Source organism: Aotus nancymaae, unplaced genomic scaffold (genome assembly GCF_030222135.1).
Source record: "Aotus nancymaae isolate 86718 unplaced genomic scaffold, 86718_ANA_hifiasm-v0.15.2.pri h1tg000016l, whole genome shotgun sequence".
Classification (NCBI taxonomy): domain Eukaryota; kingdom Metazoa; phylum Chordata; class Mammalia; order Primates; family Aotidae; genus Aotus; species Aotus nancymaae.
In genome coordinates, this window is record NW_026988428.1 from 52462671 (window position 1) to 52486301 (window position 23631).

General features: G+C 51.1%; 1 pseudogene; it reads right to left on the reverse strand.

Annotated features, from left to right (window-relative positions):
• Nucleotides 1–23631, reverse strand: part of LOC105711999 (uncharacterized) — a 185065-nt pseudogene that overhangs the window by 18570 nt on the left and 142864 nt on the right.

Genomic DNA, 23631 nt, shown 5'->3' on the forward strand with positions numbered 1-23631 from the left:
AGTTCAGCTCTGCCCCAGGGTCATCTTCCAGCCCTGACACCTACCTGGTCCCTGCCATCCCAGCTGACAACCAGGCCATCCCGGTGGCTGCCTCCCAAATGCTCTGAAGACAGGTGAAGGCTGCAGTGTCATGGCAGGAGGAGGGGCATCGGGTGGGTGAGCTCCACTGGGCAGGTGAGGACACACAAAAAGGGTAGGACATGTGAGCTGAGGTCAGCAGCTCCAGGCCCAGGGGTCGTTCAGGGGACCCTCAGTGGACACCGCTGCCAGCTCAGGCAGGTGGCCACTTGGGGGTCACACACCCAGATAATTTTCCCAAAATTTGGAAGCTACGCACTCACTGTGTCACCATCAGCACTTGACACCCTGCACTGTCCCTGTGGGAGCCTCCGTTACAATGAGATTTCACAGCTCCTCCCCAGCCCTGGTGATATGCTAATGGAATTTAGTGAAGTTGAGAAGTTGACAGAGCGCCAGTTCTAAGCCCAGGCCTTAAGACTCCTCGCCCTGCTTCCTCCCTCGAAGCCCTGCCCAGCCACGGGAGAACAAACCTGCTCGCCTGTGGGCCGGTGCCACCTGGGGTTGGAGGGAGCCTGGTTTCAGCTCGGGATGTCCAACCACAGCTGACAGCCAGCCCCTGAGCAGGTCAGAGAGCCCAGCCAATGCCAGCAGAGCCGCCTGCTCACCCTGCAGCTGACCTTGAACATGCAGAAGACCAGAAAAGCTGCCCAGGTAACCCAAAGCCTCGTGAGCAAGGAGCAACGCTTGCTTTATGCCGCTGAGTTTCAGAGCAGTTTGTTACCATCTTGAATCAGGAGCTGATGGGTGCAGCCCCAAATCCCAGCAACCTGCATCACTCTCGGGGCCTCACATGCACGGGTGACCTGCGCCCTCTCAGAAGCCCCACACCCCCATGCCGCCCTTCCTATGCTCTCCTTCCATCTCAGGGTATGACAGGTGTACCCCATAGCTGAGCCTCACAACAGTCTCCACACCCTGGGTCTTCTTCCTTTGTCCCCCAGGTGAGTCAGGCTGCCCTGACCTCCTGCCTCACTTGACCCCACCTCCTGAGGCCTCTGCACAGGCCTGCTTTCCCAGACCCCCACAGCAGGAGGCTGCCCGGGGGCCTTTTGCACTGTGGTGAGCTCTGAGCTCTGAGCTCTGTACAAAGGGCACCCTGTTCAGATGGGCTGCAGGGAGCCGTACCCAGAGACACTGGCACTGGCTGGTTCTCAGGGCATCGCCCAGTCATTGGTTCTGGGGAAGCTGACCACATGCAGGGCTGGAAGCCTTTTCCCTGCCACCCGCTGACCCACCACCTACAACGCTGTGACCACAGTGTGGGGCTGCAGGCTGTGAGGCTCACCAAGGGTGGCACAAATACACAAACACACACATGCACGCGTGTGTATGTATACACATACCCATGCATACAGGCATGCACACACACATGCGCACACATACATGCACACAAGCATGCTTACATGCAGGCATGCACACACATACACACATGCACACACATGTGTACACACATACATGCACAGGCACATGCTCACAGTCATGCCCACACATACACAGGGACACAGGCATATACACATGCACACACACGTGCACATACAGGCATACACACACAGGCACACATGCACACACAGGCGCAGATACACGCACACATAGAGGCATGCACACACATATACATGTACACAGGCATACACACATGTACACACATACACACAGGTGCACATACATACATGCACACATGTGCACAGACATACATGTACAGACATGCACACACAGGTGTACAGACATGCACACACATACACAGGCATACACACATATGCACACATACATGCATACTGCCTTGGCTCGTGGAGGACCTGCTCATTTCCTCTGCCTTCCAGGGCACACGTGGCAAACATGACGCTGGGATTATTCCATCAGGCCACCTGGCAAGCCATGCCCCCAGGCTGGGGTCTGCACTCTGTCTCTGCACCTGGTGGGTCGGGGGTCAGGCTCTTCTCTGTGCCCAGTGGGTTTCTCACACAGAAACTGACAGTCTGCGTGGCTGCACAGGCTACGAATGACAGCCCCTTCCAGGGATGCCTGTTCCTGGAGGACCCTGGGGCTCATGGCTGCCATCAGGGCGGCATTGGCACTCACTTCTGGCACCGAAATTGCCCAGGGATGCCACCCTTCCCATGCCCTGGCCCCTTCTCCCTGCCTGGTCGCACTCAGGATAAACCCCAGCTCCTGCGTGACCTGGGTCCCCCAGGCCTCCTGCCTCACCTCCTCCCTTCTCCTGACTCCAGCCACACTGGCCTCCCTGATGCTGCTCCACACGCAAAGCTCACTTCCACCTGGGGCCTTCCACCTGAAGTGCCTCTGCTCAGCCTCGGCACCTCAGCCAGCTCCTTCTTATCCCTCAGATCTCAGCTTGGATGTCACCTCCTCCAAGAGGCCTTCCCAGACCACCCTACCTAAAGGAGCCCCACACTCCACACAGACCCTGATTGCTCTCACAGTCTTTCCCACACGTGGAAATGGTCATGTTGAATGTTATTTTGCTTATGTGTGTCTCATTGCTCAATGACTGTCTCCCTGAGGGGGGAAACCTGGGCCATCTTGCTTCCCAATGGGTCCCTCGTGCCTAGAATCATACCTGGGATCAGCAGGTGCTCAGTGATAGCTTTTTTTTTTTTTTTTGAGACAAAGTCTCACTCTGTTGCCCAGGCTGGAGTGCAGTGGCATATTCTTGGCTCACTGCAACTTCTGCCTCCTGGGTTCAAGGGATCCTCCTGCCTCAGCCTCCCAAGTAGCTAGGATTACAGGTGCCCACTACCACACTTGGCTAATTTTTGTATTTTTATTAGAGATGGGATTTTACCATGTTGGTCAGGCTGGCCTCGAACTCCTGACCTCAGATGATCTACCCACCTTGGCCTCCCAAAGTGCTAGGACTACAGGCGTGAGCCACTGTGCCCAGGCAGGGATGATTTCTTGAGTGACTGGGTCACTGCTGCCCGCATCCCCTTACACACTCACCCTGCAGGCTGAGGTTCCTGAAGGGCTTGGGGAGAGGCCCAGAGAGGCTCCCAGTGATGGCCAACACCTGGCCATTCCACAGCACCTCCTGGTGCAGGACACTGGTCCCATGAGCTCGCTCATATGTGGTCTGCAGGAACAGCTCCCGGGAAGTGCGCTGAGCTGAAAGAAAATGATGGCATCACAGGGGAACCTGACACACGCTTCTGCCTGGGATGGGAAAGGAGAGAATTTTGCAGAGGAGGAGAAAGGGAGTATTTGTGGATCATTTCTAGTTTCCTGCATGGCAACGTATGTCAGGGAATCAAAAAGCCAAATGCTTCCTAAGGATAAGCGGATAACATAAAGGAGAGGAGTGGGTGAGGGGACTATGGCCAACTGGAGACAGCGCAGAACAGCCACCTCTAAACTCCGTGGCCAAGCTGTGTGGCTCTGGGCAAGTTTCCAACCTCTCTGAGCCTCACTTTCCTAGACAATGAAGGCAAGAAAGTGTCAACCTCTGCAAGATAATACAAATGGTGCACTCAGCTCAGGGCTAGATCATGGAGAGGAGCTTGTAGGAGCCATGCAGTTGGTATTGAGATTTCTCAATCATGTACTGAGCATGTATTATGCTCCCCAGCCAGTGCTGAGCGCCTGGGTACAAAGATAGCCAAGACCTGGTCTTGGCCCTTATGGGGCTTCCAGGCTGACAGGGACATAGTCACAGGACAGAAAATGATGGGACAAGGATGGTCACAGAGGTATTCAAGGGAGAAAGGAATGCAGAAAAGCAAGTTTGGGGAGGAGGCAGGGAAGAGCATTCCAGGCAGTTGGAATAGCCTGTGCAAAGGCTCAGAGTGAGTCACTGTCCTTGCTGATAGGTACCATAGTCCGAGGGTCACTTGAGGGCACTGTAGGGGGACTGCTGGGGTGGGGTTGGAAGTTTCCTTTTTTTTTTTTTTTTTTTTTTTGAGATGGAGTCTTGCTGTGTTACCCAGGCTGGAGCACAGTGGTGCGATCTCTGCTCACTGCGACCTCCACCTCCCAGGCTCAAGCGATTCTCCTCCCTCAGTCTACTGAGTAACTGGGACTACAGGCATGTGCCACCATGCCTGGCTAATTTTTTGTATTTTAGTAGAGATGGGTTTTCACTATGTTGGCCAGGCTGGTCTCGATCTCCTGACCTTGTGATCTGCCTGCCTTGGCCTCCCAAAATGCTGGGATTATAGGCGTGAACCACCACGCCTGGCCTTCCCTTAGATTTTCAAATGACTGGTGCTTATCATCCATGGCTAGCTCAAGAGCCACCTCCTCAGTAGAGCCTTCCCTGGCCACCTAATCTAAATAAGCTCCTGTTCACTCTCAGTCCCTTCAATGCGTCTTCTCCATATCATGCTACTATCTGGCATATCTGTGTGGTTTTCAGTAGTTAATCTCCCCCAGTAGAGTGCACATTTAATCAAAGGAAGGATTGATCAGTTCCATTTTAGGTCACACCCCAGCACCTAGTAGATGCTCAATAAATAATGCAAAAGGAAGAAGGGATGGATACAGACACCAGCTGATAATCTACTCCAGTAATTTTTGTCCACTTCACAGTCTTGCCTGCCCTTCCCTCCCAGGAACCAGAACATTAGGACAATTTCTCTTCTCTCAAAGATCTGTCCCAGGAGCCCCCCCACCCCCACCCTGCATGCCCTGGGCTTGGGCTGTCCTCCACACACCTGTAGGAAAGTCTGTTCCAGCTTCATGAAGTTGGTGAGACTGGCCTTAGCAGCTACCAGCTGGGTGCTGATGTGAAAGTGATGCTGTTCCACGCTCAAGGCAAACGTGCTCTGAACCTCACCCCTGGAGTAGTGTATCGGGGTGTGGGGGGAACCAGGATAGATCTCTTCCTCAGGGATCTGATGGAACATTTAAGTGGATGCTGGCTCTAAGCCATGAGCTCTGCCTCCCAAAGCCCCAGGCCCGAGACCCACAGCTTCCTGGGCTGGAGGAACTTTGATGAAGCAAGGGTTTGGAGCCTCAGTTTATGCCATCAAATGTGGTCATGGCAACTATCTTCTCAGGCGCTTCCTGCTATAACACTGACTTGAAAATATCTACCAGCCTGGCACCAGCAGGCAAGAATTCTAGTTGCAGTTCTGTTGCAGACAGCAGGGGGCAGTCTAGCAGAGAGGACAATGCTTGGGCTTGTGTAGGCATCAAACACACAGAACTCCAAGTGTGGATCCACCACGGAGAGGTGAGTGATCTCCAGCTAGTTCCTTCACCACCCGAGCCTCAGCCTCCTAATCCAAAGCACAGGGATAAGGACACCTATTTTATTACGGGTTGCTGTGAAAATTATATGAAATAACGTGCTAACTTCTAGGTTGGCTGAACAGCAGAATCACTGGGGGAAACTTACTAAAAATATAGATTCTGGGCTCCCACTTAAAACCTACAAAAACGGAGTCTCTGAGAAGAGGTTCAAGAGCTGGTACTTTTTTTTTTTTTTTGAGATGGAGTCTCGCTCTGTTGCCCAGGCTGGAGTGCAGTGGCACGATCTCAGCTCAATGCAACCACTGCCTCCCGGGTTCAAGTGATTCTCCTGCCTTAGCCTCCCGAGTAGCTAAGATTACAGACATGTGCCACCATGCCCAGCTAATTTTTCTATTTGTATAGAGACGGGGTTTCGCCATGTTGGCCAGGCTGGTCTTGAACTCCTGACCTCAGGTGCTCCACCCACCACAGCCTCCCAAAGTGCTGGGATTGCAGGCTCAAGCCACCACACCTGGCTAAGAGCTGGTACTTTTAATGAGCTTACCAGAGATGCGTCATTACGTTAGCGATACCCCTGTAAAAATGTTCAACCTGAATCTTATCTTCAGCAAACAAGCTGACAAATCCACATTAGGAGAATGTTTTGCAAAATAACCTCCTGGACACTTCAAAATTGTCAATGCAGGATTTTTTTTTTTCTTTTTTGAGACAGGGACTGGGTCTGCTCTGTCATCCAGGCTGAAGCATGCAGTGGTGTGAACACAGCTCACTGCCGCCTCAACTTCCTGGGCTCAAGCAATTCTCCCATACCTCAGCCTCCTGGGTAGCTGAGACTACAGGTACGCACCACCATGCCTGGCTAATTTTTTAATTTTTTGTAAAGATGGGGTTTCCCTAGGTTGCCTAGGCTGGTCTTGAACTTCTGAAGTCAAACAATTCTCAGTCTCCCAAAATATTAGGATTACAAATGTGAGCCACTGTATCTGGTTGGGATTTTTTTTTTAAAGGTGGTTAATGATAATAAAATGTTTAGGGGAAATTAATTTGGTATCTGCAACTTATTTTGAAATGTATCCAAAAATAAGATGGATGGAGAGCTATGTGATTATGTGAAATAAAATGTGAACAGGAAAATCTAGGTATGTGGGTGTTCACTGCAAAATTACTTCTATTTTTAGTGTCTAAAAAAATTGTATAATAAAATCTAAGGGGGGCTGGGTGCAGTGGCTCACACCTGTAATCCCAGCACTGTGGGAAGCCAAGGTGGGTGGATCACTTGAGGTCAGGAGTTTGAGACCAAGACTGGCCAACATGGTGAAAGCCCATCTCTACTAAAAAATGCAAAAATTAGCCAGGTGTGGTAGTGCATACCTGGAATCCCAGCTACTCAGGAGGCTGAGGCAGGAGAATTGCTTGAACCCAGGGGACGGAGGTTGCAGTGAGCCAAGATCACATCACTGCACTCCAAATCTGGGTGACAGAGAGAAACTCTGTCTCAAAAAAAGTAAAAAAACATAAAAAATAAAACACTGGGTAAGGAAAGGTAGAGTGTGGAAGGAGAATGTTCTAGATCAGGAGTTGGCTTTTGGGTCAAATGTGGCCCACAACCTGATAAATAAAGTTTTATTGTAACGAAGCCATGCCTATTCACCTACATATGGTCTGTAGCTGCTTTTGTGTTACAATGACAATTCTGAGTAGATGTAACAGTGATCATGAGGCCTGCAACCCCCGCATTTTAGTTGACAGTAAAAGTTTGTAGACCTCTGTTCTGGCAACTACGCACACTGTGTGATCTTGGCCTGCATTCTGGATTTAAAACAAAACAGTTTTTTGAAAGAATGTTATTGGGAAAGCTGGGAAATTTTATATGGGCTGTACATTAAATGAAGGTATTACTTCAATGTTCAGTTTCCTGAATGTTATAATTATTGTTATTGTTAAATCAGAAAATATCCTTGTTACAGAAAGAGTTGAAGTATTTCAGAGTAAAAAGATGACATCTTCAGAAACATCTCTATATTAATTCTTAATGACACTGAAAAAATGTGTGTATGGTGATACAGATTTATGTAACATAGATAAGAAATACGGAAAGAGGTTAACAATTGGTCAATGTTCACTGTCCCACAGTAACTTTTATATAGGTTCAAATGACTCAAAATAAAACTTGGGGAAAAAAACTAAGCAGCTCCCTGAATGGAGCCAGGTGTGGTGGTGCCACCCGTAGTCCCAGCTACTCCGGAGGCTGAGGTGGGAGGATCACTTGCACCCAGGAGCTTGAGGCTGCAGTGGGCTATGATCACGTCACTACACTCCAGACTGGGTGACAGAGCAAGACCCTGTCCCAAAAAAATTTTGAAAATAAAAACTAAGGTTGGACATGGTGGCTCACGCCTATAATCCCAACACTTTGGGAGGCCAAGGTGGGTGGATCATTTGAGGTCAGGAGTTCACAACCAGCTGGATAAGATGGTGAAACCCCATCTTTATGAAAAAAAAAAAAAAAAAGAAAAAAAAAGAAAAATCAGCCAGGTGTGGTGGTGCATGCCTGTAATCCCAGCTACTCAGGAGGCTGGGGTGGGAGAATCATCTGAACCCAGTAGGCGGAGGTTGCAGTGAGCCAAGATCATGCCACTGCACTCCAGCCTGGGCGACAAAGTTAGACCGACTGTCTCAAGAAACAAATAAATAAATAAATAATAAATAAAGAAAGAAGTTCCCTGAATGATGGTGCAGTTGCAGTGAAGTTTGGGGAACTCCAAAATCATGTGTAAATGCGGCAGAGGACCCCAGCACATAGCACGTGCTCTGTAAAGGAAGTCAGCCTGGGCCAGGGTTAGGAGGGTCCCTAGCAAAACACGGTGAAGTGACCAGTTGGCAGGTGTGATCATTCATGCCTGCATTCACCCATTCATGCCCTGTTTTTTACTGAGCACCTACTATGTGCTAGGCCCTGTGCCAGGCACTAGGCATGCCCTCCAGGAGCACTGGATTTGGACATGGCCAACAACAGCTCAGAAGGACAGAGGAACCTGGCCTAAGTCTAATGGGCCCTCCTGTCCACTCCCAGGACCCCCCCATCCTGCGTGCAGAGCAGAGACAGGGGTGACGCTGGCTCAGCTCAAAGGACTGCGTCATCTGTTCCAGACTCTACAAGTGCACCAGCCTGGGTGAGGCAATGCCAGGCGCCAGGCCCTGGGTGAGGAGGCCTCCCCCGTCTCCTGAAGGGCCGGCAAGGAATGTAAACCTGGGTATGTTTGGGAAAGCTGGAACCAGGAGTTTCCCACGTGGGTGTGCTGCAGGCTGGTGGACAGATGCACATGCGTTAACACGCCCCAGAGGGGCCTGGCCCCCTCCTGCCTTGGGCCAAGCATCTGAAACCAGTTAGGAGCCAGGCGGCTGGGGCACAGTTACCTTAGCTGAGACTGAGGCAGAGCTGGGGCAGTGGCCCAGGAGGAAGGGGAGGCGATGCCGGCCTGAGAGCAGCAGCTCTTTGCTAGAAGGAAGGAAAGAGAGAGCTTGAAGCTGGCAAGACGCTGCCTTGTCCAGTGCCCCCAGGGCCAGGTTGGGACCAAGTCAACTTCCCCAAGAGAGGGTCAGAGAGCCAGGATCACATCAATGGCCTAGTGCAGGGCTATTCACACACCCTGAGGCCCAAGGGCCATAGATGTCCTGGTTAGGGCTGGACTCTGGAGCCAGGTGACCTGGGTTTGAATCCCAGCTTGGCCTCTGCCTCGCTCTGGCACCATGGGCAAGCTTCTTGGCTGCCCCTGAGCCTCAGTTTCCCCATTGGTATCAAGGGGGTATTAAGCATGGCTCTGGGCTGCAAGTCTGCCATGAGCCCATCAATGAGCTTTCTTGGGTTGGTCCCATGGGAGCCCCAGCAGGGTCTGGACAGCAGGATTGTGACCCCCGGCCGCCTCCTCCTCACATAGCTCCCCTCCCCTCACTCCTTCAGGCCAGGGTGGGAATCGTCTCCATGTTTCCTTTCCTTTTTCTTTTTCCTAGAGAGACAGGGTCTTTGTCACCCAGGCTGGAGTTCAGTGGTACGATCTCTCCTCACTGCAGCCTCCACCTCCCAGGTTCAAGTGATCCTCCCGCCTCAGCTTCCAGAGCAGCTGGGACTACAACGTGCATCACCACACCTGGCTAATTTTTAAGACCTTTTGTAGAGATGGGGGGTCTCACTATGTTGCCCAGGCTGGTCTCCCTATGTTGCTGGAGCTCCTGGGCTTACGCAATTCTCCCACCTCAACCTCCCAAAACACTGGGATTCCAGGTGTAAGCCACTGTGCCAGGCCTGTGTAACCCCACGGTGCTGCACCCTCCTGTCGGGTTCCTCTCCACCCCAGGGCCTCAGCCTTGGCATAGCTGATGTCTTGGCTTATGGCCTCACGGTCGTGGGTGTGTCCTGTGCACCGTAAGATGCTTAGCAGCATCCGTGGCCTCTGTACACTGACCCTCATAGCGTCCTCATCCCCAGTGTAGCAGCCAGAAACTCCCCAGACACTGCCAAAGTCCCTGGGGTTGGGGGGGTGGAGTTGCCTCTAAGTGAGAACCACTGGTTTAACCCCTTCAACAAGTGGCTTACTCACCCCCTCCCCTGCTGCTGAGATCTGAGTGCTGGGGACTGGCTGGTGGCCCCTGACGTAGCATACGCGTGAGAACACCGAGCACCTCAGCAGGCCCCCAGCCCCAAGGGCAGTGAGAGTCACTAATAAGTGTTTGGGGCCTGGGATGTACTTAGTTTCTGAGATCAAGAACTCATCAGTGCCCTGCCTGGAGAGGCTGAGTGACCTTTATAGCTGTGTGACCTTGGAAAAGTCGCTTGCCCTCTCTGAGCCTCCCTGCCCACATCTGTTGATGCGAGCTGAGCAGGGCATCGAGAGGTGCTGTGTCCAGTGTTGGTGCACAGTAGGTGCCCAGCCAATGGTTCCTCCCCCCGACTCCTCTCCTCCTGGTGGCCGGCGGGGGGGGGGGGGGGTCTCACCTGACTGCCTGGTTCTGGCCACAGATGTTAAGGACCAAGCTGGCCTGAGATCGCAGGTCGGCTGCAGTGAGGAGCTCACCTCTTCCACCGCCCAGCGTCCTTGGAACACAAGCTGAGGAGGGAGCAGACTGCCAGGTGCACGGGTGTAGACAGCCTGAGGCCAGGTGGGGACTCTGGCCAAGCTCTACAGCCCAGTACGTCCCTCTCCCCAAGCCCTGCAGGCCTGGCTCATCCAACGCTCTTGTGGGTGCTGAAGATGCAGGGCCGGGACAGCCCCTGTTGCAGCTCAGGTTGGCAGTGCCCACCAAGGGACCCCAAAGGACAGCTGCAGCCCAGACATCATCAGAGAAAGCACTCCCTGGGGGGCTCCCCATCACCTGGCCTCAAGTGCAGGAAAGAGTTTAGATGAAGTCAGGGGCACGGGGTATCCAGTCCACTCAGCTGTGGGGTACAGAGCTGAGAGCCTTTGCAGGAGGGAGAGCCTTTGACATCCTGGCCTCCTGAGCCCCAGGGAGCTGCCCCCTCCTCCCACCGCAGAGTGGACTGGGGCAGGGGTTGCTGGGTAATCTGAAACAGGAGGCTGTGAAAGAAGCATTGGCGCTTTCTCTGGAACATGCTCTGTGGTTCTTGGAGAAGGAGGGCCACCCAGGCAGGGCGAGTTCATGCCAAGTGACAGTGGCCAGGGTATGGCCCCATGTGGGTTCCTCCACCGAGGCAGGAGGGCCCCGTGAGGAAGGAACTGGGTGCCAAGTCTGAGGTCCCATTTTGCTGCTTGCTTGCTAGGTGACCTTGGGCAAGTCATCTACACTCTCGCATGTGACCCAGAGATGATGGTGATGATGATGATAATGGTCACTGTCACACCATCAGCATCATCTTTTTCATCTTCATCACAGCAAGTGCTTCTTAAGCATTGACTCAGGCATTCATGAGATTAACTCACTCAGTCCTCACAATCTCCATGTTAGAGGTAATATCATCATCCCCATTTTGCAGATGAGGAGATGAGGGCACAGAGAGGCAAAGGAATTTGCCCAGGGCCACACAGCCGGCAAGCAGCAGAGGTGGGATCCGAACACTGGAGAAAGCGTTGGTAAAGATGGGGCCATCCTGCCTCTCTCTGGGGCACTGGGAGGATGAAACTAACAAATGCCCATGAACCCATCAAAGGAGACTGGGCATGGGGCAGGCACTGGATAAGCAGGAGCTTTGATTCTGACCCAAGACTGCAGGGCAGAAAGACATAGGCCAGAAGCCAGACACTAATCCAGGGTACCCATCCACACCAGCCCTGTGACTGGGAATGCACAGACTGCTCAGCAGACCTGGTTATAGTGATTACAAATGAAGCCTCTGTAAACTGTGAAGTCCTGGGAAAACCCAAGGCCTGGCCCTCTCCATCCACCCTGCACACAGTGGGTCCTCTGCACCCCAGGAATTGGACAGAGGGGACAGAATTTGGAGGGAGATCCTGCCCCATCCACTCCTTACCTGGCTGGGAAAGGCAGGCCCAGTCTCAGAGAGCGAGCACTGTGTGGCTGGCATTGGCCACCAGCTGCAGCAGGCTGTGTAGTGGCCAGGACACCAGGGCTGCCAGGTCTACGCTGACCCCACTGTCCCTGGCACGGAGGGCCATGCTAGCCTGGGTCTGGGTCTCTAGAGGCAGAAAATGGCACAGGCTACTGAAGACAGGTTCACCTCCCTTCCCCGCCCAAGAACACACCGGACTTCGGGAGGGGCCATGCCCTGTGGCCCTCAAACACAGCACCAGTGGGAAAGGGAAAGGCTCCCATGGGGGGCTGGGTGGAGTCAACCCCTTTTGAGCCTCCTTGACATCATCTATCATCATTTGCCCCTGAGGATCTAGGCTTGGGTGGCTCCTCATTTCATTGAAGTTGAAGTTGCTGAAATGACACCTCTTCCAAGAGGCCTCCCCTGACTGACCATCTGAAGTCCCTCCCAGTCCTTTGCTGCCAGGCATCCTCCATCCCATCTCCCTGGAGTGAGGTTCCCAGCACAACCCGAAATGACCTCTATCACTTACTTACAAGGTTCCTGCTCCCCTACTGCCACCCCACAAGAATGACAGCCCCCTGGGAGGGCGGATTTCTCTTAGGATGGCTCCTGACACATGGCAGGGGTTCAGTGAATGCTTTCTGAATGACTGTGGGATGAAGGGCTCTGCAGGGATTCCTGGGGATTCTCTGAGCAGCCTGCAGAGGAAACAGCATGAGGTCTGCTCTTGATAAATGGCCACTTCGGCCACTGGTACCCACCTGCAGCCACCTGGCCCTAGCTGGAGGGTCCCATCCCTCCCATCACCCTCCAAAGAACAGGAGAGTCTGGTTCACAGTTAGGAGTTTCTTCTTTGACTTAAATTCCCTCTGCTACACACAGAACCATCGGGTCCAGGAGCCCCAGAGCAAACAGGTGGCGCCTACTCTAAGAGGCCAGGTTCCCATGGGTTGCAGCTCATGGCTCAGGCCCAAGTGACACTCAGCCAGGCTCCAGCACCTGCCATCTGGCCAGCAGGGTGGATGAGCCCCACAGCTCTGAGCATTGACTTCCTTATCTACAAGGTGGGCACAGCCCACCAGCCTCAAGGGACAGCATCCAGAGTAAATGGGGTAACACATGGGAGAGGACCACCTGTGGGGCATGCAGGAGGCCTGGGAAATGCTTCCTTCCTTCCTCATTCAACATTCAACCACGTGTACCTACTACGTGCAGGGCAAGACGAGGGAAGGGACATAATTCCCATGCCCGGGAGCGCTGGGCTGTCAGAGACACCAAGAATGTTTATGACAGGCAGAAAGTGTCCCTGAGATAGGGGACAGAAGACTGAGGACAGCAATGGGAGGAGGGAGAGGTCACTCCTTGCTGGGGGTGGCCACACCAGGCATCCTGGATCAGGAATTAGAGTGGCATGGAGGTGTTCATCCAGAATGACCTCCCATCACTTGGCCACCCTGTCCCCAACAAATTCTGAGGTCAGCTCAGACTGGGGACAATTTCCTCATGTGATCCAGTCCTTCATTCACCCCTCAGGAGGTTGAGGGCCAAAAATAAAGTAGTTTTTATTTGTTTGTAAATTTTTTTGAGATGCAGTCACACTCTGTCGCCCAGGCTGGAGTGCAGTGGCATGATCTCAGCTCACTGCAACCTCCACTTCCTAGGTTCAAGTGATTCTTGTGCCTCAGCCTCCCGAGTAACTGGGACTACAGGCATGCACCACCATGCCCAGCTAATTTTTTTTGTAGAGACAGGGTTTTACCATGCTGGTCAGGCTAGTGTCAAACTCCTGACCTCAAATGATCCACCCGCTTTGGCCTCCCAAAGTGCTAGGATTACAGGTGTGAGCCATCACACCCAGCCCCCAAAATAAAAAAAAAATTTGAGGCCAACAGAAGATGCCCTAGGGGACTAGGGAGACCCAGGGGTCCTGAATGCTCAGAAGCCAGGTCTCTGTAATCTATATGGGGGTCAGAGGGTGGCTCTGGGTTCAATCCTTGCTCCGTCATTACCAGCTGTGTGACCTGGGCCAGGTGACTCAACCTCTCTGAGCCTCCATTCCTCATCTGCAGAATGGGAATGGCATTCCTAACCCTACCTCATAGGCTCATTCACACACATTCAACACCTTCTATGTACCCTGCGGCAAAGCAAAAATCATCCCTGCCCTCATGGAGCACACATTCTGGTGATTCTAGTGTAGAGAAAATGAGAAACAAAGGTATTTGTGTGCTACACAGTGTGTTCAAATGACAGAACTGGGGAGAGGGTGGAAGGACCTGGGAGCAGACATGGAGGTGGAAAACAGGCATCCCTGAGATGACATTGGAAAAATACCTAAGGGAGGTGAGGGAGCCAGGCAGGTGTGTGGGAGAGAGGCATTCCAGGTGGCAGGATCAGCCCGTGCCAAGGTCCTGGGGCAGCAGCAAGCCTGGTGTGTTAAAGAATAGCAAGGAGTGGAACAGGTGGGGCTGAGGGCCAGGAGACAAGGTCAGATAGGGGAAGGGTGCGGGTTCTGATGGCTCGCAGGCCCCTTTAAGAGCTGTGGTGTTCCCCTGTGTGATTGGGACAGCTGTACTGTACTGAGCTCTCGTGTGTACACGGCTTGCCTGGCGTGTATGCAGTAAGTGCCCAGCAATGCTGGTTCCTCTTATTGCTTTTATCTTCCCCCCAGAATGGGTTGAACTGTGTCCTCCAAAGAGAGATACTGAAGTCCCACTCCCTCACCCTCTGTCCTGTGAATATGACCTCATTTAAAAATAGGGACTTGGCTGGGTGCGGTGGCTCACACCTGTAAACCCAGCACTTTGGGAGGCCCAGGCAGGCAGATCATGAGGTCAGGAGTTTGAGACCAGCCTGACCAACATGGTGAAAACCCATCTCTACTAAAAATACAAAAATTAGCTAGGCGTGGTGGTGCACCTGTAATCCCAGCTACTCAGGAGGCTGTGGCAGGAGAATTGCTTGAAGATGGGAGGCTGAGGTTGCAGTAAGCCAAGATCACACCAATGCACTCCAGTCTAGGCAGCGGAATGAGATTCCACTTGAAAAAAATAAATAAATTTTACAAAATCGGGTCTTTACAGATGGAATTAAGTGAAAAGAATGTCATATTCAAGCCAGACGGGCTCTGAATCCACTGTGGATTGTTTTGTTTTTATTTTGAGACAGGGTCTCATTCTGTCATCCAGGCTGGAGCACAGTGTTGCAATCATAGCTCACTGCAGCCTCAACCTTCTAGCTCAAGCGATTTTCCTGCCTCAGCCTCCTGAGTAGCTGGGACCACACATATGTGCCACCACATTTGGCTAAGATTTCTGTGTTTTAAGCCAGCCGGTGTGTGGAACTTGGTTGCAGAAGTCCTAGGAAACTAATCCACCTGCCTTGGGAGTGAGGCCATCAATGGGCAAGGCTGTCCTGGTTGTCCCAGAGCCCAGGGCCACACTGGGCTTGATGGGGTGCCACCTGGGTCCAGGGCTGCTAGGCTGGCCCAGGCATGGAGGAAGCCAGCCCTCCAGTCCCGGGGCTGTGCGCTGGGTGCCTTACCATGTATCTGCAGTTCTGCGCTCAGGGAGGCCTCACCTGGGAACCCCGCCCACAACAAAGCCTCACTGTTGTGCCAGTTCTGGCCGGAGAGCTCCAGGTGCCTGTCACGGTAACAGCAGCTCACAGAGTAGTTGAGAGATGTGGATCCCATCAGGATGTGTCCAGAATGCTCAGAGCTCAAGCTGTCATTGTGAATGTCCACGAAGACCTGGAATGACACTGAGGAGACGTTGGACCACCCTGTGCAGAGAGCCGGCCCGGGGCAAGCTGGCACTGACTCCCAGACACCATGGGGTTATCAGTGCCATCTGTGTCCCTGTGGTGGGAGGAACTCAGATCCTCTTGAAGGAGCAGGTTTGATGACCAACGCAGTTACTCCAACTAATTACATGTGCACCAAGGAACCCACAGAGGAAACACAGAGAACCAATCAGGAGGTGGGGCAGGCAGGGGGGCGGGGGCCTGCGGGGGATGCCTGGAGAAAAACTTTGGGAAGAGGAAGATGTCCTGGCTGATGTGAAACAGGTTGGCAAACCACAGACTACACCTGTTGTTGTAAATAAAGTTTTATTGGAACACAACCCTGCCTGTTTGTCAGAGGCATTTGAACCAGAGCAGCTCCATCTTGAATAGAGTCTGGGTAAAATGAGGCTGAGACCTACTGGGCTGCATTCCCAGATGGTTAGGCATTCTAAGTCACAGGATGAGATAGGAGGTCACACAAGATATAGGTCATGGCTGGGTGCGGTGGCTCATGCCTGTAATCCCAGTACTTTGGGAGGCTGAGGTGGGCAGATCACTTGAGGTCAGGAGTTCAAGACCAGCCTGGCCAACATGGTGAAACTCCATCTCTTCTAAAAAACACAAGAATTAGCTGCTCATGGTGGTGTATGTCTATAATCCCAGCTACTGGGGAGGCTGAGGCAGGAGAATCACTTGAACCTGGGAGGCAGAGGTTGTGGTGAGCTGAGATTGCGCCACTACACTCCAGCCTGGGCAACAGAGCGAGACTCCGTTGCAAAAAGAAAAAAAAATGATAGAGAGAGATACAGGTCATAAAGACCTTGCTGATGAAACAGATTGCAGTAAAGAAGCTGGCCAAAACATACCAAGATGGTGACAAGAGTGACCTCTGGTTGTCCTCACTGCTACACTCCCACCAGCGCTATGACAGTTTACAAATATGGTGGCAACGTCAGGAAGTTACCCTATATGGTCTAAAAAGGGTGGCATGAATAATCCACCCCCTGTTTAGCATGTCATCAAAAAATAACCATAAAAATGGGCACCAGCAGCCCTAAATCTTTTCTTGCTCAAGATCCAGGAAACCTCTCTTGGGTCTGGATCGAGATCTCTTTCCTGTAACACATTCATGTCCTATTCCTGTGTCTGCTTTCATGACACCACAGCAGCAGAATGGAGTAGCTGCAGCAGAGACTGTGGAGCCACAGAGCCTAAGACGTTTACTATCTGGCCCTTGATGGAACACACTTCTCAAACTCTGCTGCGAGATGTAACTCCCTCCCCTGCCACCCCATGACCATCTCAGTAAAACCTTCAGTGAGGCCAGGTGCAGTGGCTCACGCCTGTGATCCCAGCAGTTTGGGAGGCTGAGGCGGGCAGATCACTTGAGGTCAGGAGTTTGAGACCAGCCTGGACAACATGGCAAAACCCTGCCTCTACTACTAAGATAAAAATTAGCCAGGCATGGTGGGTGTCTATAATCCCAGCTACTCAGGAGACTGAGGTGGGTGGATCATGAGATCAGGAGTTCAAGACCACCCTGGCCAACATGGTGAAACTCCATCCTATTAAAAATACAAAAATTAGCCAGGTGTGCTGGTGGGCGTCTGTAATCTCAGCTACTCAGGAGGCTGAGCCAGGATAATTGCTTGAACCCGGAAGCGGAGTTTGCAGTGAGCCAAGATCACACCACTGCACTCCAGACTGATTGACAGAACAAGACTCCCTCTTGAAAAAGAAAAAAAGGAAGGAAATTCTGACACAAGCTTGTCAAAACCTTGAGGACATGCTAAGTGAAATAAGCCAGTCAAAAAATGGACAGGCTGGCACAGTGGCTCACACCTGTAATTCCAGTACTTCAGGAGGCCGAGGCACGAGGATCACCTGAGGTCAGGAGTTACCAGGCTGGCCAACATGGTGAAACCCTGTCTCTACTAAAAATACAAAAAAAATTAATTGGCTGTGGTGGCACACACCTGTAATCCCAGCTACTTGGAAGGCTGAGGCAGGAGAATGTCTTGAACCCAGGAGGTGCAGGTTGCAGTGAGTCGAGATTGCGCCACTGCACTCCAGTGTGGGCAGGAAGAGTGAAACTCTGTCTCAAGAAAAAACAAGGACAAATAGTGTATGATTCCACTTCTATGTGGTACCTAGAGTAGTCAAAAGCCTAAAACACAAAGTAGAATGGTGGTTGCCAGGGACTGGGGGCAGGAGCGAATGGGGAGTCAGCATTTAATGGGTACAGACTTGCAGTTTTGCAGGTTCTGCAGATGAATAGTGGTGATGGCTGCAGAAGACTGTAAACGCAGGTAACACCACTAAACTTAACAATGGTTACAACAGTACATTCCACACAACGTATATTTAACCACAATTAAAATTAAAAGTTAATATTTAAAAGACCATTTGTGGCCAGGTGCAGTGGCTCACACTTATAATCCCAGCACTTTGGAAGGCCGATGTGGGCGGATCATGAGGTCAAGAGATCGAGACCATCCTGGCCAACATGGTGAAACCCCACCTCTACTAAAAATACAAAAATTAGGCAGGGGTTATGGTGCTCCTGTAGTCCCAGCTACTTGGGAGGGTGAGGCAGGAGAATTGCTTGAACACGGGAGGTGGAGGTTGCTGTGAGCCGAGATCGTGCCACTGCACTCCAGCCTGGTGACAGAGCAAGACTCCATCTCAAAAAAAAGACAAGACCATTTGCAGGACTGGCTGTGAAAAGGGAAAAAAATCTAAACCGGGAGAGAGATCCAAGATGGCTGATGATTAGCAGCTCGGGCACGTACCTCCCAGTGAAAGTGCAAAGAACGAGAGGACGCCACACTTTCAGACGAATATTAGTTGCTCACGAACCAGTAGATTCCCAGTGGAGGAGCCCCACGGGTCGCCAGGGCGACTCTTGTGGCCGGCGTGGTGGTTTTGCTGGTGCCTTAGCACGCCAGTTCTTGGTGCAGAGTCCGGAGATTCCCGGGCAGAAAAGCACCATCAATCTTAACACCACTGTTTTGGCCGGCTCAGTGGATTGCTCAGATCTCGGCGCAGGGAATCAACAAGTTGGACGTCAGAGACCCAGTTAGAAAGCCGGTAATTATAAAGACGACAGACGGACAAATATATAATGAAGGGAAGAAACCAGCGTAAAAAGGTAGAGAATACTCAAAATCAGAATGCCTCTCCCTCTACAGGGGATTACAATTCCTCATCAGTAACGGAACAAGGCTTAATAGATTACACGTGTGTTCCAATAACAGAAGCAGGTTTCAAAACGTGGGTGATAAGAAACTTCTGTGAATTAAAAGAACTTGTTCTAACCCAATGCAAAGAAACTAAGAACCTTGAAAAAAGGTTTGACGAAATGTTAACGAGAATGGACAATTTAGAGAAGAATATAAGTGAATTGATGGAGCTGAAAAACACAACACGAGAACTTCGCGAAGCATGCACAAGCTTAAACAGTCGAATTGATCAAGCAGAAGGAAGGATATCAGAAGTCGAGGACCAGCTCAGTGAAATGAAACGAGAAGACAAGAATGCAGAAAAAAGGATGAAAAGGAATGAGCAAAGTCTCCAGGAAATATGGGACTATGTGAAAAGACCTAATTTACGTTTGATAGGTGTACCTGAATGTGATGAAGAGAATGAATCCAAGTTGGAAAATACTCTTCAGGATATCATTCAGGAAAATTTTCCCAACCTGGCAAGGCAGGGTAATATTCAACTCCAGGTAATACAGAGAACACCACAAAGATATTCTTCAAGAAGACCAACCCCAAGGCACATAATCGCCAGATTTATTAGGGTTGAAATGAAGGAGAAAATACTAAGGGCAGCCAGAGAGAAAGGTCAGGTTACCCATAAAGGGAAACCTATCAGACTTACAGCAGATCTCTCAGCAGAAACCCTACAAGCCAGAAAGGTGTGGGGACCAATATTTAACATCCTTAAAGAAAAGAACTTTCAACCCAGAATTTCCTATCCAGCCAAACTAAGCTTTATGAGTGAAGGAAAAATTAAATCTTTTGCGAACAAACAAGTACTTAGAGAGTTCACCACCACCAGGCCTGCTTTACAAGAGCTTCTGAAAGAAGCACTATACATATAAAGGAACAACCAATATCAGCCTTTCCAAAAATATATCAAAAAGCAAAGAACTTTAACACAATAAAAAATTTACATCAACTAATGGGCAAAACAGCCAGCTAGCATCAAACGCCGGTATTAAACCTATATATATTTTAATTGGATAAAAAGCCAAAACCCATCGGTATGCTGCATCCGGGCCCATCTTACATGCAACAATACACAAAGACTCAGAGAGAAGGAGGAAGATTTACCAATCAAACAGAGAGTAAAAATAAACTAATAAACAAAAAGCAGGAGATGCAATTCTCGCCTCTGATAAACTAGACTTTAAAGCAACAAAGATCAAAAGAGGCGAGGAATGACATTACATAATGGCAAAAGGATCAATGCAACAAGAAGAGCTAACGATTCTATAGATCAACGAGATAGAAAATTAACAAGGATATTCAGAACTTGAACTCAGACCCGGAACAAGTAAACCTAATAAACATTTATAGAACTCTCCACTTCAAATACACAAAACATACATTACCACCTCACACCTATTCCAAAGGTGACTATATAATTGGAAGTAAATCACTCCTCAGTAATCGCATAGCATTTCATAGGTTTAAATTAAATATTGGTTGGCTGTTTGTTTGTTATCTTCTTCCCTTATTCCTTCCTGACTACATCATTAAGTATAATTATCAGTATAAAAGAGCTTTTCAATACCCATTACTAAATTGCATTCTAGCCTGGGCAAGAAAGCAATACTCCCATTCTCTCTCCCTCTTTCTTTTCCTTCTCCCTCCTCCCCATTCTCTCTCTCTCTTTCTCTTCCTTTTTCCTCCTTCCTATTCTCTCTCTCTAAAAATAAAAAATAAAAAAATAAAAAAAATCTAAACCAATTTTTAAATAAATGTACAAGGTTAAATGTGTGCTGTAGGAGATCCGCCACCTGTTCAGCTGCCAAGCTCACCATCATTCCTAACTCAGCAAGAGAACCCACCCTCCGGGAAAAACTAAAAGCAAACCGCTGTTTCCAAAATGCATTTTTGCGGTTGGAAATCTGTTTTTCCCAAGCCCTCCTTCCAGTCCTTGACACTGTGACAAGTGTTTCTTACTCCTGGGGACGTGGGGCTGGAGATGCAAAAGGGAAAGACACCAAGGCTGAGTTTCAGCTGCCTGCATCCTTGCAGCCAGGGCCAGAGGGCCATGCAGGGTTCCCCAGCTCCCGCCGTCCATGCTGGACTCATGGGGCACGGCTCTGCTGCAGTGGCCGGGCTCACCTCCACGAAGTGATTGCTCAGGGTGGGCCGAGTCATTCTTGAAGGTCTGGCTGACACGGAGATGCCTCTTGTTGCTGCTCTCATCCCAGTGCTTCCTGTAGCTCTCCTGCAGCTGTGAATGCAGGTGGCCAGAGTCCTCCTCATGCCAGAGCTGGACCTGGGACACACACGAGCGGTGAACTGTTCATGGAGGCCCCACTCACCCAGTCCCTGGGCCCCCTCACAGCCACCAGGGACATCAGTTTGGTTTTCTGAGGAGACAGTTCTGTAGAAAGCACTATTTTGTTGTTGTTATTATTATTATTATTATTTTTGAGATGGAGTCTCACTCTGTAACCCAGGCTGGAGGGTAGTGGCACAATCTCTGCTCACTGAAACCTCCACCTCCCCAGTTCAAGCGATTCTCCCACCTCAGCCTCCGGAGTTGCTGGGATTACAGGCACCTGCCACTATGCCTGGCTAATTTTTGTACTTTTAGTAGAGACGGGGTTTCACCATGTTGGCCAGGCTGGTCTCGAACTCCTGACCTCATGATCCAGCCACCTCAGCCTCTCAAAATGCTGGAATTACAAGTGTGAGCCACTGTGACTGGCCTTGGTTTTTTTTTTTAAAATTTATTTGTTTATATTAGAGACAATATCTTATTCTGTTGCCCAGGCTGGAGTACAGTGGCACCATCTTGGCTCATCGAAACCTCTGCCTCCTGGGGTCCAGCAACCCTGGATGAATAGACATAAGTCTGAGGCTGAAGTGCCAGCCCTGGATCCATCCTATATGGCTATGCTACTGGGAGCAAGTTCTTCTCTTTGGGAATGAGCTCAGGGTACTCAGATCACCACTTGCCTGACTCTGGTGCTCTCTCTGGATGTCCCACCTGGCCTGGGCACCCACCTTGTGGCTGAAGGCCGGTACCTGTGTGCAGCGGAGCTTGTGGCCCAACTCTAGCCTGTAGGCGCCATCTGAGCTGCTCTCTGTCTGCGGCCTCTGGCTGGTGCTGCACTCGTGCGCTGGCTGCTTTGCCTGAGCTGTGAGGATCGATCCAGAGACCCCTGCCCTCCTCTGCCAGGCAGCCCTCCGCCAGGGCTCCAAGAGGAGGGCCCAGCCAAGCCTAGCCTCAGCCATGTCACCCTCCCGGCCCCGTGCTCTGTTCCACCTGTCACTCCATTAGAACCTGTTGGTAGGGAGGTCTTAAGAGATGGGTGAATGTTCCCTCAACAGACACACCTTTTTTTTTAATGAGCAGGTACTAAGTCCTACTCAGAGCCCACAGAATGACTAATGGAAAACCCCGTGGTGACAGTATATCTTACCTCGCAGAGCTACCGCTGCAGGAAACAGGGCAGGCCCTGCCACCTCCAAATGCCCCGCAGCCAGGCACAAGATGCCTTACCCAGGAGGCTGTACTGCATCCTCAGGGAGTTGGTCCAGAGCTGGCCTCACTGCTGCAGGAGGCCAAGGGCACACAGCCCCGCCAGCCCTGGCATGAAGAGCTCGGCACCCAGGGCGGCCACCCACTGTCCATCCTCCTCCTTCCTCTCCATCAGTGCTGCAGGGACAGAGAGCAGGCAGGTGAAAGGGTCAGTCCCCAGGGACCAACAATCCCAGCCCCAGGCAAAGAGGGGACTTGGGAATCCCCCAAGGGCCTTGGGGTTGGGGGCTCCTTGAAGAGCCAACACCTGTGCCCTGCACAACAGGCCACAGACAGGCCTGATCATGGCTCAATGCAGCCTTGACCTCCCAGGCTCAGTCGATCCTCCCACCTAAGCATCCCAAATAGCTGGCACTACAGACATGTGCCACCACACTTGGCTAATTTTTGTATTTTTTTTTTTGTGTGTAGAAACAGGAGTCTCACTATGTTGCCCAGGCTGGTCTTGAACTCCTGGGCTCAAGCAATTCTCCTGCCTTGACTTCCCAAAGTGCTGGGATTGTAGGCATGGGACACTGTGCTTGGCCCAAAAATAAAGCAGAATGAGGCTGGGCACAGTGGCTCATGCCTGTAATCCCAGCACTTTGGGAGGTCAAGACAGGCAGATTTCTGGAGGTCAGGAGTTCAAGACCAGACTGGCCAACATAGTGAAACCCCATCTCTACTAAAAATACAATAAAAAAAAAAGAAAAATTAACCGGGTGTGGTGGTGGGTACCTATAATCCCAGCTACTCAGGAGGCTGAGGCAGGAGAATTGCTTGAACCCAAGAGGCAGTGGTTACAGTGAGCCAAGATTGCGCCATTGCATCCAGTCCCGGCAACAGTGCAAGACTGTCTCAAAAAAGAAAAAAAAAGTAGAATGAAACAAAATCAAATAGGACAGATGAGAAGAGAATTAACCATACATCATAGACTGTCGGGTAAATTTCACCTTCTGAAGCTTCTGCTTCTGCAACACTGAAGGTCAGCCAGAACACACAGGTGGAACTGGGCCAGCTGTTATGACTCCCAAACACCCACGAGGCGGTCAACAGCCACCACTCCAAGTGCCCCCGGCCCCAGCTCCTGTCCTTACCTTGGAATCTTTCACAACTCGTAAGCGGCACACCCAGGCGCCACCTCCCCAGCTCCGGCACAGGGCCAGCACCTGCTCAGCCTGTGTGTATTTGTTGTAAATGCCCAGTGTATTTTAGGTCAAAATGTTACCTGTGTTTCTTATCGTGGGTCAGAATAAAAACAACCCCAAAGCTCCTATTGTAAG